Source organism: Physeter macrocephalus, chromosome 15 (genome assembly GCF_002837175.3).
Source record: "Physeter macrocephalus isolate SW-GA chromosome 15, ASM283717v5, whole genome shotgun sequence".
Classification (NCBI taxonomy): domain Eukaryota; kingdom Metazoa; phylum Chordata; class Mammalia; order Artiodactyla; family Physeteridae; genus Physeter; species Physeter macrocephalus.
The window spans coordinates 65,026,941-65,042,344 of NC_041228.1; positions in this window are offsets into that span (position 1 = coordinate 65,026,941).

Consider the following 15,404-nt stretch of genomic DNA (forward strand, 5'->3'; position numbering starts at 1 on the left):
GCACGAACCCGTGTCCCCTGCATCGGCAGGCGGACTCTCAACCACTGAGCCACCAGGGAAGCCCCTCCCAAGCTAGGTTTTGATGCTATTTTCTCAAGAACTTCATTTACCCTTTCTTAGTTGCTCCTGTAAACTCTTGGTCTTAACCACTCTTGCCCCTCAAACATGCTCGATTCCTTCCAGGGAAAGTACAAAAGCACAAAAAGTTTTCTTCTACCCACTCTACCTACCTCTCATTCTCTGCAATCTGGTTTTCTCCCCCTTCCCTACCACCATTTTGGAAGAGTGGTCTCTATTCCTGCCCCTACTTACATTCTGCTTCCTTCCCGGCCCCCGGACTCTGGCTTTACTACCGAGTGCCCTGTGTAGCTTTCCAAAAATTCAGATGACAGATGTTCAGGCCTCTCTTCTGGAAATCCCAGTTTAGTACATCCGGGCTAGGAATCAGAAATTCCTTTGGTTTTCAATCTCCTTAAGGAGGGTTGAGAAGAGTGGCCTTTGACCTCTGCAGTCTAACTTCTATCCCCATCATGATTTTCTCTCTTGAACATCCCTGATAACCTCTTGATCACTAAGTTCAACTGCCTTTGCTGGGTGCTCATCCTCCTGTAGCATAGGCCCTGATGAATCCACTCTCCTGAAATGAGTAAGATAGAGCTCTCTTCAACTTCGATTGTCTTTTCTTTGTCTTCTTCCCCAGCAAGCTTTCTCCTCTGAGGTCCACCATTGAAGGTATTCTCCAATATTTGGACCCCGGCTTTCCTTTTCTATGTACATCCTCAGCAGAGGCAGCCTCGGCACTCATACGTATCCAGGCTTCTAAGCTCCAGATCTGCGCTTTTCCTACTGTCAAGAGTGGAGCATGGAGTCAGAATTCCCTGTCCCTGAGGCCACTACAAGGGAAAGCATGAAAACTCAGGCTTCAACCCTTCCTGAACATCAGAAATACGTATGAAACTTACTGAAAATTCACACATGCCAGTCCCACTGGCAGAAATTGATTCTGGAGGTCTGGTTTGAGACCCTATCTATAGCCTATATTTTTTTAAAAGGTGCATAGATAATTGTGATGTACACCAAAATTTCAAAACTCTGCTACATATTGGGATCAGAAGTCCAGCAACATTTACCCTGAAATATTCCAACATTCGAGGAAAAACATGTGTCATTCCTTGAACTACCAAGAGCAGCTATGATTTATCATGTCAGGAGCAGCTCCAGGGAGTAAATCTAAGTTTAACCAGATGACACCAAGAGGCAGTTTTCCTGAATGCAACCAGACTCTTTTTCTCCCTTTGAGCTCAGGCTCAGGACATCGCTCCATCCAAACAAACCCAACTCCAAAGCCTCAAAGACTAATGGAGCTCCTTAATTAAGTTTTATCAAGGAAAAAGAGGTTACATCTCATCATATACAGCACAACTTGATTTTAAAAATCTTCTTTAAAAGGGAACCCTCATACACTGTTGGTGGGAATGTAAGTTGGTACAGCCACTATGGAAAACAGTATGGAGGTTCCTTAAAAAATGAAAAATGGAACTACCATAATGTGATCCAGCAGTCCCACTCCTGGGCATATATCTAGACAAAACTATAATTCAAAAAGACACATGCACCCCTATATTCATAGCAGCACTATTCACAATAGCCAAGACATGGAAACAACCTAAATGTCCAAAGACAGATGAATGGATAAAGAAGATGTGATACATATATACAATGGAATACTACTCAGCCATAAAAATGAATGAAATGATGCCATTTGCAGCACCATGGTTGCAACTAGAAGGGATAAAGAAGATGTGATACATATATACAATGGAATACTACTCAGCCATAAAAATGAATGAAATGATGCCATTTGCAGCACCATGGTTGCAACTAGAGATTATCATACTAAGTGAAGTAAATCAGACAAAGACAAATATCATGTGATATCACTTATATGTGGAATCTAAAGTATGACACAAATGAACCTATCTACGAAACAGGCATAGAGACTCACAGGCATAGAGAACAGACTTGTGGTTGCCAAGGGGGAAGGGGTTGAGGGGGAGGGATGGAGTGGGAGGTTGGGATTAGCAAATGTAAGCTAATATATATGGAATGGATAAACCACCAGATCCTACTGTAGAGCGTAGAGAACTATATTTAGTATCCTATGATAAACCATAATGGAAAAGAATATTTTTTTAAAAAGGAATGTATATATATGTATAACTGAATCACTTTTCTATACAGCAGAAATTAACACAACATTGTAAATCAACTGTACTTCAATTAAAAAAAAATCTTCTTTAAGCATTTTTATCTTGAAGTTACCCTCTGAAACAACTGCCAAATAATCTTCCCCCACTCCGTCTCCCTCTCCTTCTGCATTTTGACAGTTTTTTGTGGGGATTGATCCACTTGTCTTTTAAAACCATGACTTCTGAAATTTCTCCCCCTGTGGGAAACATCAGCCTAGAGTGATGGTTATGGCAACCGTGGTCACCATCTTTACCTGAACCCAGGTCCATTTTGGTAATTCGCAGACCCCATTCCTTCGTGTATATGGTATACCTTCCAGTAACACAGGCCAGACCCATCAGAGACAGGAAGTTTAAGAGAGGGTTGGTAACTAAGCAATGGGCAGCTGTGAGGTCCAGAAGAGAACAATTAAGAAAACACCAAAGAGTAAAACTAGAAGAGGATTGATTACCTATCAAGAAATGTATCCAGAGAAATTCAATGAGAACTGATGAATGCAGTGAAGCAATGCAAAGCATTAAAACAAAATATCAGAGCTATGGTGAACAGAAAGCTAAGTTGAATGGGGGAAGGACCAAAGTACATAATAATATAAGAATAAGCTAAGACCAATGTCCTAAAGTAATAGTCATTGCTGAAAGAATTAAATAGTCATCCTGTCTTGGCTGTGTACTTGTCAACAGCAAGGACCAAGTTTCATTTACCTCTGTGTAGAGCCTGATGCCTATGTTGGTACATGAGTGGAGGCATGACCAAATGAGCGGATCACAGATAGATGACCTGATGACCTGAACTCAGTTGTATGGCTTTTTTAATATATAGTTGGCTTTTTTAATATATAGTTGACCCTTGAACAACATAGGTTTGAACTGCGCAGGTCCACTTATATGTGGATTTTTTTTTTTTCAATAGTAAATACCCTAGTACTGTAGGGTTGAATCTGTGGTTGTGGAACCACAGATAAGAAGGGCCGATAAAACTTATATGCGGACTTTCCACTGTGCAGAGAGTGGGCACCTCTAACCACCCCCTTCCCCCATGTTTTTCAAGGGCCAACTGTACTAACTTCTTGCTTGTTGACACAACTTCAATGATTTGTTTTAAAGGACATGGTATCACTCAAAATCATTTTACCACCTTGCTTAATCCTCATCAAGCCTTTCTCTGTGTCTTTGAAATGAATGTGGTCCTTCAGGTACACAATAAAATGTTAGTGTAGGGGCTTCCCTGGTGGCGCAGTGGTTGCGCGTCCGCCTGCCGATGCAGGGGAACCGGGTTCGCGCCCCGGTCTGAGAGGATCCCACATGCCGCGGAGCGGCTGGGCCCGTGAGCCATGGCCGCTGAGCCTGCACGTCCGGAGCCTGTGGGAGAGGCCACAACAGAGGAAGGCCCGCATACCACAAAAAAAAAAAAAAAAAAAAAAAGTTAGTGTAAATACCAGGTTAATTTTAATAAATACTATTTGTTTAGGCTGTGGATTATGTTATAAAATCAAAAAGAATTTGCTGAGCTAGTTAAAATAACAAAATAGAAATGCATGCACTAAAATAGTCATGCAGAAGTGTTCATATCTGCATTCAACACATAAAGTGAAATATAAATTCTTTATTCTGAAGATATATCATCAAATATAACTTGAGTATAGATGATTCAGTGCTTTGAACACCATGTTGGCTGACTGTTCTATTACAAGTAAGATTTAAGGCATTAATTTTAGTTTTCAATGTCCCTATGTTTCAGGAACTATATCTTTGAACAAATAACTAGATATGTTAAAAATATTATTGCTATAGTCCCCTATATATAAAGTTTGGGTTATCTTTGACCTAATGTAGTTAAATGACAATCTCTTAAATTTCAGGTACACAATAGTACACTATCCTAAAATCATAATAGGCTCACCCCATTTGGAAATGGCTATGGACTCAGGTTCTATTAACCCGATACTACTAATGTTCAAATTAAAAATTTTCCTTTCCTCACCAAGCACTTTTTGGATAAAATCTGGCTTTCCTTATATACCAGCCTACACTCTAAAAAACTCATAAGTTACAAAAAAAATCATAACTGTCACACAGACCAGAATGTTTGTATTAGCACAACTCTTACTGATGCATATTTTAGTCTATGTGACAGTTATAGTTCTAATTTTCCATTAGTAAATTGGCATTCTAGTTTTTAAAAAATAAATTACTTTCTCATTCGCCTTTGTTCATCTTGCCATGAAACCACCTGGAGTGAGGATCGTCTTGCAGCAAATGATACTGACATTGTTCCTTGTGGGCTGACACATATGGTGCCAATGGCAGGAGCAATTAAGGACAAGGATAAAAATTAGGTGGCTGGGGAAAGTAAAATAGGAGCAATTAAGTTGTTGGAAGACACTCCCATCAGGAAACAATGAAAAACAGTATGGTGTCCCATTAATTCTCTCACCACTCTGAAGAACCCAGGAGAGCTGACTCCAAATTCAATTCCAAAATCAAGTAGTGTTTAAAAAAAAAATCAAATACTGGATATTATCCATAGTTTGGAGAAATAATTTGCAAATTCATTACAGTTTCTTTGTGTACAGCTTGTCAAGGTTGGATTACATGTTCTCTGTTTGATTGAAGCTACTAATATTAAAACAAGTGAAAAGATTTTTGAATTTTGATGTTTGAATTTCATATTGATATTTTCAACAATAGAGACTTAGACTTAACCAGTCTTAACATGTTGAATACAACTGTAATTTACTCAGAAGTAGAACTTAAATAATTGTCCCCCAAATAACACTCCAATTGAGTGTTAGCAAAATGTTGATTCATTTATGAATTTTTTCTCAAATGAAGACTTTAATTCCCATCTGAAATACACAATCAATGTATATTTGTACACAGAATATTGACTGTATGCTGAGCTATACAGTCAATGCCCTAAAAAATCAAATACTGGATATTATCCATAGTTTGGAGAAATAATTTGCAAATTCATTACAGTTTCTTTGTGTACAGCTTGTCAAGGTTGGATTACATGTTCTCTGTTTGATTGAAGCTACTAATATTAAAACAAGTGAAAAGATTTTTGAATTTTGATGTTTGAATTTCATATTGATATTTTCAACAATAGAGACTTAGACTTAACCAGTCTTAACATGTTGAATACAACTGTAATTTACTCAGAAGTAGAACTTAAATAATTGTCCCCCAAATAACACTCCAATTGAGTGTTAGCAAAATGTTGATTCATTTATGAATTTTTTCTCAAATGAAGACTTTAATTCCCATCTGAAATACACAATCAATGTATATTTGTACACAGAATATTGACTGTATGCTGAGCTATACAGTCAATGCCCTATTTTCTCTTTCTTCAACTCATTAATCACACATGATTTTCCATTTTGCACTCATAACAGTTAACTTCTGAAATTGAATTTTACAAATAACCATGAGGAAATAAACAACAACTAGGCTGTAGAATCACTATTCCGATATTTTAATAAGTAGATATATTTTAATTATTTGTGATATTTTGCAACATGCAGTAGATGCTTTCTAGTGCTTATTGTAAAGGCAATGAAGTCTTCATAATTTTTTATCTATCATTCCTTACTAGTAAATTGTTCACTGGAAATGTAAAGTGACACTGCTGGTAGGATTATGAGAATTAGATTTGGGGACCCCTGAAGTTTGAGCCATTGTATGGCTACAATTTCTGTAATTAATTATCCCAGAAAGAATTTCATTTTGTTATATGCTGACGTCATTGCTTTTATATCGCTCCTTGGAATGACCTTCGTGAACGTGTTGATCATCAGTAAAAACCAAATGCCCATTTTTTAAATTGAAATATAGTTGATTTACAATATTATGTTAGCTTCAGGTATACAGCATTGTGATTTAATATTTTTCTAGATTATACTCCCTTTAAAGCTATATATTACAAAATAATGGCTATATTTCCCTGTGCTGCGTCTATCCTAATGACTGGCTAGTTTGTGGGGGGATACTAACTCTCAATCTGCCAGTAACCACTTGCGTGACATTGAACAAATAATTTCAATTTTCTAGGCTCTTGCTATTCACAGTAGAGTTCAGTTCTAGGTTCTTGCCGATGTCTGGTACTAGATCTCAGTGCGTCAGTGAATGTCCCACCTGAGAATAGCTGACCCTCCTAACTCCCTGTTTACCTGTGAAGAGCCCTGTGGTTGGGGAATTCCTCCACAGTCATCCCTGGTATCCCTGGCTTGTACCCCCGGGTTCACTACTAGACTCTCTGACTTTCACTTGTCCCTTTGGATTAATATGCTTATGTGATCTGCCCAATATTAAGTTCACTTTCTCCCCTGGATATTGCCTCCTTTACCAGCCTTTTCAGCCCTGTACTCTCCTCCAGGCTTCTGTTTTATGGAGGAGGAGGAGGATCAGATGGGAAAAAAAATTGTATTTTACTTGTTATTTACTGTCTTATTCTACCCAGGCTGCTATAACAGGATGCCATAGACTGCGTGGCTTATAAACAACAGAAATTTATTCCTCATAGTTCTGGAGACTGGGAAGTCCAAGATTAAGGCACCAGCAGATTCAGTATTTAGTGAGAGCCCACTGCCTGGCTCATAGACGGTGGTCTTGTTGCTGAGTCCCCACGTTGTGGAAGGGCACAGGAGCGCTGTAGGGTCTCTTTTACGAGGACTCTAATTTAACCCATGAGGGCTCCACCCTCATGACCTAATCACCTCCCAAAGGCTCCACCTCCTGACACCATCACATTGGGCTTTAGGTTTCAATATAAGAATTTTGGGGCTTCCCTGGTGGCGCGGTGGTTGTGCGTCCGCCTGCCGATGCAGGGGAACCGGGTTCGCGCCCCGGTCTGGGCGGATCCCACGTTCCGCGGAGCGGCTGGGCCCGTGGGCCATGGCCGCTGGGCCTGCGCGTCCGGAGCCTGGGCTCCGCAACGGGAGAGGCCACGGCGGAGGGAGGCCCGCGTACCACCAAAAAAAAAAAGAATTTTGGAGGGGATACAAACATGCAAGTCATAGAATTTACATTCGATTTTAAGACTTTTAGAACTTTATATTAATAAGTAAAAATAAAATTTAAAAAGATTATAAAAAGAACTCAGGCATTGTTGAACAACTAGTACTTTAAATTATTAAAATTGAATAAAATGTAAAATTTAGTTTTTCAGTTGCACTAGCAACATTTCAAGGGCTTAGTGACCATATGCGCCTAGTGTCTGCCATATTGGGCAGGGCAGATAGAACACTGACATCATCACACACAGGGACTGCTACACTGAAGAGTGTGCTCGAGATACTTTACGTAACTTCTTCGTTTACTCCTAATAGAAACCTTATAAGGTAGGACATTATCCCGACGTTTACACACGAGGACTCAGAGATTCAGAGGGCCTCGGGAGGCTCACCCAGCTATCAAGTGAAAAAGCCAGAAGCCGGGATCAGAATTTAGAGTCATTCAGACTCAAGATTTATATACAGATCTGTCTGATCCTAACTTTCTACCATACTAGATTCCAGACTCCTGACTGTTAATGATATGAACATGTATCTTAGAATATAATTTTGCCATTGGTCATCTGTTTCAATTCCCTGGCTTTACATATGATACCAGGAAAGAAAACTATTTCAAAGTCCAAATGCTAGTAAGTGACAAAGTGCTAATCTTTCACAATGTTGTTTCCCATGCTGCTACATCTCTTCTTCCTCAGACCTAGTTTGATGATAAGGTGGTAGGAAAAATTAAGAGAAAAGGAATTAATATTTAATGTCCTAACTTTATGCTAAACACTGTTGGTTTGTAAAACAAGAATGCTGTCAAGTAGGTATTATCCTCATTTTGCAAACAAGGAAACAGGCATAGAGAATATGTGATAGATAGGTCGATTCCCTTGAGCCTTTCCCATAGCTTGAGCAGCGATTTGTCCTAATCATCAAGATCAGTTATTTTGGACTTAATGTCACTTCCTTTGTCATCATGCATGTACAAGTATTTACTGAATCTCTTATACACTGCTTTGATTTCTTACATAGTGTGATAATGCGCTAATCCTGATGACATTCATAGTCTTGTAATTTTCAGTGTCATCCAGAAGGAGATGACATTTTATTTTGTTTGTTTGTTTGTGTTTTTGTTTGTTTTTTTTGTTTTTTGAGGTATGCGGGCCTCTCACTGTTGTGGCCTCTCCCGTTGAGGAGCAGAGGCTCCGGACGCGCAGGCTCAGCGGCCACGGCTCACTGGCCCAGCCGCTCCGCGGCATGCGGGATCCTCCCGGACCGGGGCACGAACCCGCCTCCCCCGCATCGGCAGGCGGGCTCCCAACAACTGCGCCACCAGGGAAGCCTGAGATGACCTTTTAGAAAGATGACATTGACCTTATGACTCAGTGATAATACCTGGCAATACTAGGATGCTGTCTTGAGGGATGCAACATGTACTCTAGTCCTGTAGTCTAAATATATTGCCATTTCTTTAATGGTTAGAGGATAAGAAATCTGGGAAGCCATCTGGGTAGGTGGAGCTGGTGCTTCTCATGAATGTACCTAATGATTCATTTGCAAAGTAACTGATTCTTGGCCAAGATTTTAAACTCTGTTGATTTAAGACTTTCGTGCCCCAAAGAGAAATGCTTATTCCTAGAAGACAAATAATGGTTCCATCACATTAGAAGGCAAGTCTTCCATATGCAATTTGAGGAATGGGGGGTGGGGGGCACAGGTCATGGTTTTTGCTGGGAGATTTCTCACAGCATAGGGAAAATAAGGTGGCTGCTCCCCCATGGGATGTAGAAGGAATACGGTTACAACCTGAGGAACCTCCATAGGGCACCTCCATGTGGTGCCAGTAGTAAGGATTCGGAAGACCGCGGTTATCTTAGACATGCACGATCACAAGGGCCTTCAGGGAGTGAACTTTTCTCTGGTTCTAGTCTCCTCTAAATAGAGGCAGCAGAGATGGGGCGGGGAAGGAGGAGAGGGGTTGCATTAGACCAGTAAGCTCTCAAGCTTCGGCAATCATTGGAATCATCTGTAGGGGCTGTTGAGACACAGATTGCTGAGACTCATTACAGAGTTTCTGCTTCCCTCGGAAATTTAAACATAGAACACAGAGAAGGGCTGAAGCTGAGTCTCATTAATGCAGCCTCTTGAAGAAAATATTCATGAAATCCTAACGCTGAGAACCCCAACCTTGCTCTGGCATGTGCCCTGCCCAAGATTTAGCAATACCTTCAATTCTGAGACAGAGAGACATACAGAAACTACAGTAAATTGATGTTCTGTAAAGCTGGCCAGAATCCGTTTTTCTTATAAACAAAAGAATATTAACTAATATACAGGTCCTATGCCAAAGTCTGTAGGAAAAGGATTATACTAAGTCATGACTTAATAACTTTCTGTGATGCCAGAAATCATCCTCACTTCATAAATGAAGAAATAAATGTAGTCTCTACATTTACACACCTAGAGAATAAGACCAACCTGAGATCTGGCCTCAGGGCTGACTGATTTCAAAGTTCATATTTTTTCTACTACCTCACTCCTGAAGGAAGTGGGGCTAGGACCATAATGCTGTCTAGATAGCTAATTTTAAGCCACCTGGTTTCCAGGACCTTTAAGATCCAGTGCCTCTTTTTGGAGTTTAAAGTATGATAGGGAAATAAATTTTTTAAAGGAAATAAAGTAAAGAAAACCACCAATACCAAAATAGTATCTCACACTACATAAGAAGTCAAAAAATTTGCATAATTTCTGAATTATATAAGTTTCTTTTAATGAAATGTGATGTTATTTCTAAATACATAATAGAATTCTAGTGAGGTCAGGAAACAATGCCTAGAAAAGGTCATAGTTTACTAATGAGTAGACGGATTTATAATTACTGCTATCAAAAGAGAATTCAGGGCTTCCCTGGTGGCGCAGTGGTTGAGAGTCCGCCTGCCGATGCAGGGGACACCGGTTCGTGCCCCGGTCTGGGAGGATCCCACATGCCGCGGAGAGGCTGGGCCCGTGAGCCGTGGCCTCTGAGCCTTCGCGTCCGGAGCCTGTGCTCCGCAACGGGAGAGACCACAGCAGTGAGAGGCCCGCGTACCGCAAAAAAAAAGAGTATTCAAAAGCCAAGTCTCTGATTACATGCAATTACACTGAAAAAGTAAAGCAGATGCTTCTAAAATTGTTAAAAATGGTTTGTTCTCTTACATAATTAAGGAATTTATCTTATTACTTCATTTGCAGCATTAACTTTTTCTAAGTCCTCTCAAATACTTAACATACTGGTAACCACCCATCCAGACGCTGACCAAATCATCATAAATTCCAAATTAATCTGATTTAAGGAGATTTTATTATAAGTTCAGCTTTTCATTAGCTCTTCACAGACATCTCTGAACATAAACATTCGAAGCCCTTGAAATTTATGAACACATTGTAACTTTTGATTAGGCTATCTATCTTTTTATTTTCAGCTAAGTTAATCCTGAAATGAAGCTAACACAGAGAAACAAAGAAAACAAAATCATTTTCAAAACATCTAAGGAATTGTCTCCAAGGCCACAGAGATGTTTTCCAAGAGCTATCCAAATGCTATGAATTATTGATAAAGTGAAGAAATGAACAGATAAAATTTGGAACTACTAGATCACAATACATAAAACATTTTTGCTGCTGTGTGGTTAAATATATGACAGCTGATTAAAATATTTCCTTCTTCTAATTACAATTCATTTTAAATTAAATCTGAAGCCTTATGCTGCTAATTGTTTCATTTGTTTTTGTTTTTCCTTAAGTAGATTATAAAGTCTTCAAAGAATTATATCTCATACTCATGTTTCCCTACAATGTCTAGCACAGAGCTGAGTAAATTACAGATCAGGAATAACAAATGTCTTATTTCCCATTTCACTTTAGTGGCAGTGTCTGTCTGAGGAAGTACATTGAGAAAAGCTAGGAATTCACAACTAGACTCCACCAAGAGAGACTACAGATGATTGATTAGTGATGTCTGCTCTGAGCTCAAGAGAAGGAAGTAGCAGCTTGCAGGCCACCTGTTTTTCCATCTCACCAGTTGACATTCATTTCATACTTGTTAAATGAATTTAAAAAAATGTACACAGGGAGAAACGGATGATGTCAGTTAAATATTCCCATTGAGTTTAGTTTTCATCCACAGTCAATAAAAATTACACTGCATGTGATTTCATTATTAAGTATGGAATCCATAAGCTTTGCAATTTAAAGGAAAAGCAACTAGCTTACAAAATCATGAGATACTTTGTGATCATATCAGATCTGTTCTTTCAGATCCTTTATTCAAAACTAACTCACTTGAAATCTTCATACCTCTATCTGGAAAATGGCAAGCTCAAGGATTCTCAGAGCTAAATATGTATGCACAGAAGTGTACAGATGGAAGTTGGCTCAAGGGCAAAACACGTGTGCAAGTGGGCTAATATTTACTAGCCCCAAATAACCATGGGAGTCCTTTTTGTTTTAATAGCTGATAGTAGTTCTAGTAAGAAGGGAACAGATATAGTTATATCTTCCCCCCCCACACACACAACATACATACATCTACCCTGACTATTCATCTCTAAACCACACATATATATATATAAACAGGCCTGTCTCTATGATATGCAGAAGTTTCGGGGAAAGCCAAGTTTTGCATTGAAAGCCAAGTTTTCCATTATCAGTAGCTCTCTGAATATCATTCTTAATGATCAGAAAAAGGTGGAACTAGATTTTGTTGTCCTTTGTGTTTTGTATTACAGAGGAGGGGCATGCAGGATTTGGTACTTGAGGCGATTTTTCACAAAAAGTAGGTTAGCAAAACTACTTATTCATTGAGTACCATCTTTCAAATAAAGGAAATTTTTAGAATATCATAATTCTCCACTTCAGTCCACTTCAATATCTCACAAAACCCTAACACAGAAGTGGCAAAGGATTCTACCTAGTGAGGTGTATTTAATTCAAATTATTGAAGTATATTGAAAAAATTAGGGAGTAATTATTCTAATCATAGTTGTGTAAAACTCTCATAGTGTTTAGGCTAAGAAATACAGCAAGTTAAACAACAAAAAACCACATGGATGTGCCTTATAGAAAATGATTAAAAACCATGAGTTTGGTTCTAATTGCCTATGCATAGCACCTGCTACCTGACACTGTAAAGTCTGTACTAAGCGAGGTGGGTGGCCAGAAGAATCCACAGGGCCATCGGGTCTGACCTCAATTATCTTTTATTGTAAATAGGCCATATGTCAAATTCCAAGATAAATTGGAAACATTTGATCTATCTCCTGTTCCTAGATTAATTTTAAGGATTCATTTTCTATTCTTACAGATCCTTTATTTGGGCTGCTCTTATGTTTTAAAGAAAAGGCACCTTATATTTGCCTTTATCTATGCAAGAGGATTGTCTCTTTAAGAATAATTTGGGAAGAAGAGAATTTAACAGTCAGAACATTTTGGAGAAAAATGCCCGGAAATACGCATACCAGAATTTAAGGTAATGACTAACACTATCCACTGTGTTTCTTCATAGGAATCTATGTTTACTCAGGGGAAAGATAACCAAGAAAACATTACCATGTTTTCTTAGTTATCTCCTCATCTCCCCATGCAAATCATTGCTATATCCATGCAAATCAACACAAATAAATATATCACACATGAAAAAAAATAGTCCTATGAGCCTTTGAGGCCTATTTGGAACAAAGCTTCCTTAAGATAGACTATTAAACCTCTGAAAAGATCCTGATTTATTCAAAAATTAAAATAATGTTAATGTAAACCAACATGACCTACAATCAAATAGATTCTACATGAGTGATTCAGGACAATGTGATTTTCCTAAAACAATTTGGCATTAAAACTAAACAGCATAGAAAAATAGAAGCCACACTGCCCCATCTCCCTCCCAGACACGCATGGTCCTGTACAGCTTAATATATGCTTTTGAATTTTGCACACAAATAATCTATTGGAGAAAGAAGTTATGTCAAAACCAGTGTTTTTTCCTTAAATTAAACAGAATAGATTAAGATTTTTTAAAAAAGTCTAATTTTGAAGGGCTTTGTCTATTTAGTAGAATACCCCTGAAGTTAGAAAATGTGTTGGTAGAAAATGTGTTTATTCAGGTTTTTTTTTTCTTTTTCTTTTTTTTGGAAAGACTATTCCATGGGCGTTAGCCTGCCAGATTAATTGCCCTTGAAACCATGGGTAAAGCCACTTTTGTGCTCATTCATGTATGACCAGGCCTATAAACTCAGTTATCGTTTCCACTCCACAGATAACACAAACAACAGCTTCAAGCAGTGGAAAGATGAAACAGAGCTGAAAAGGGCAAGAGCGAGAAAAGCAATAAAAGGCTGAATGAAGGAAAGAAGATCTTACTGTAATGGAAAGAAAACAGCATCCTGCTCTAGTCCTGTCTGACCTTGGTTGCTACTTAATTTTGAATTTTGTGTAATGATACTGAAGAAGTGAAGAGAGGTAATTGGTGAGGTAATGACCTCAAAGGCCCCTCAGGTCACACTCAGGTCTCTCATACGCATATCCACTGACCTCTTCTTCTCCCTCACATGACACCAGGTTCCCTCCTTACAAGGCACTTCTTCCTCCAAAAGCATCCTTTACTCTTTCCAAAGCTGTAGAAGAGCATCATTTTATGTTGAGAAATAGCTAAGAAAGAAAGTGTAGAAACATTTAACTTAACCTAAAAAATATATGTATATTATATATAGGCACATACATATACATATGGTCTAATGAACTTTCCACCTTTCCACAATAAAGCATTAATAGGAATGAAGGAAGATCCTTACAGTATCTATGATCATTAATGATGTATTCATTACCAGTAAGTGTTAGTGTCACGTTGATGATGTATCTATATATATATACCTACATACAATATTAAATAGTCGGCATGTATGATTAATTTATTTTCCTAAGCAAGTACACATTAAGAACTTGTTTCTGGAAAGTTTTTAATGAGAGTCTCTTGTTACAATGATATACAGGCTTTAGCCACATGAGAAGTTCATCTACTCCTCAGACTGATCCTTACCTTAAAAAAATTCAAATATTTATTGTTCATAAGATCACTGAGAAGAGCTGATCACACTCAGGAGACAGAAAAAGACAAAGGCTCTCCAGACTTCTATTTATTTATTCAGCCAAGCTTCAGTTTTCAAATATAATCTGAAATATATAATGTATAAAAGTGGTTCTCTGAAACTTCAGGGAGAGAACAAGTTCTGACGGCAGCTGTTTACCATTCTTGCCTCTATCACCATCTCATTGGCCCAGAGAAGAAAGTAAAAACATGGCATTCAGAGCAATCTAAACAGGCAGCATTATTATACACATCATGATCTTTGATGAGCTTCCTACACATTCTGGGCCCAGAACCTAACTGTTCAGGGAGATGTCATAGAAATGGCCACCCCAGCTCTAAATTAGAAGTTACTGCTCACCCAGATGATACCCCAGCCATGCCACCAGCTAACTACAGGATATTAGACAAATCACCCTACTTTCTGGGTCACTCTGCAGCTATGAAATGAAGATCCCTAATACTCCTAGATTCTAAACAAATATTGCTCAAAGGAAATTGGGAAAATTAGTCAAAACATTTTTTTTACATAGTCTAGTATTTATAATCAACTCCATCAATATCTGAACGTCCAGGTTGTAGAATACTGATAACCTTTGTTGCTGGTATTGTTTCTAGTTTTCTTTTATAATTATATATTTTCCTGACACTAAGGGGAAAGGGGTTATGATATGAAACATACCATTCCACTATTTATAACAGAGCTCCTAAGATGTTTAGTATGGGGGACAGTTGAAGCTAAATGTCCTAAAATGAGGTTTGGGGATTTAGTATTCCACTTATCTGTATTTTTAATTTGTATATCTGAGGACATTTCAAATTTTAATAGTACATAATGCATTTCTGAAATGAGCAAAGCACACACTGGCCATAATCTAATTAATAATTTTAACTTCCTCGGAAAAGAGGAATAGATTCCTATATGTTGTAGTTGAAGAAGGGGAAGAAGGGGAAGAAGGGGGAGAAGGAGGAGAAGGGAGAGAAGGGGAAGAAGGGGGAGAAGGGGGAGAAGGGAGAGAAGGGGGAGAAGGGGGA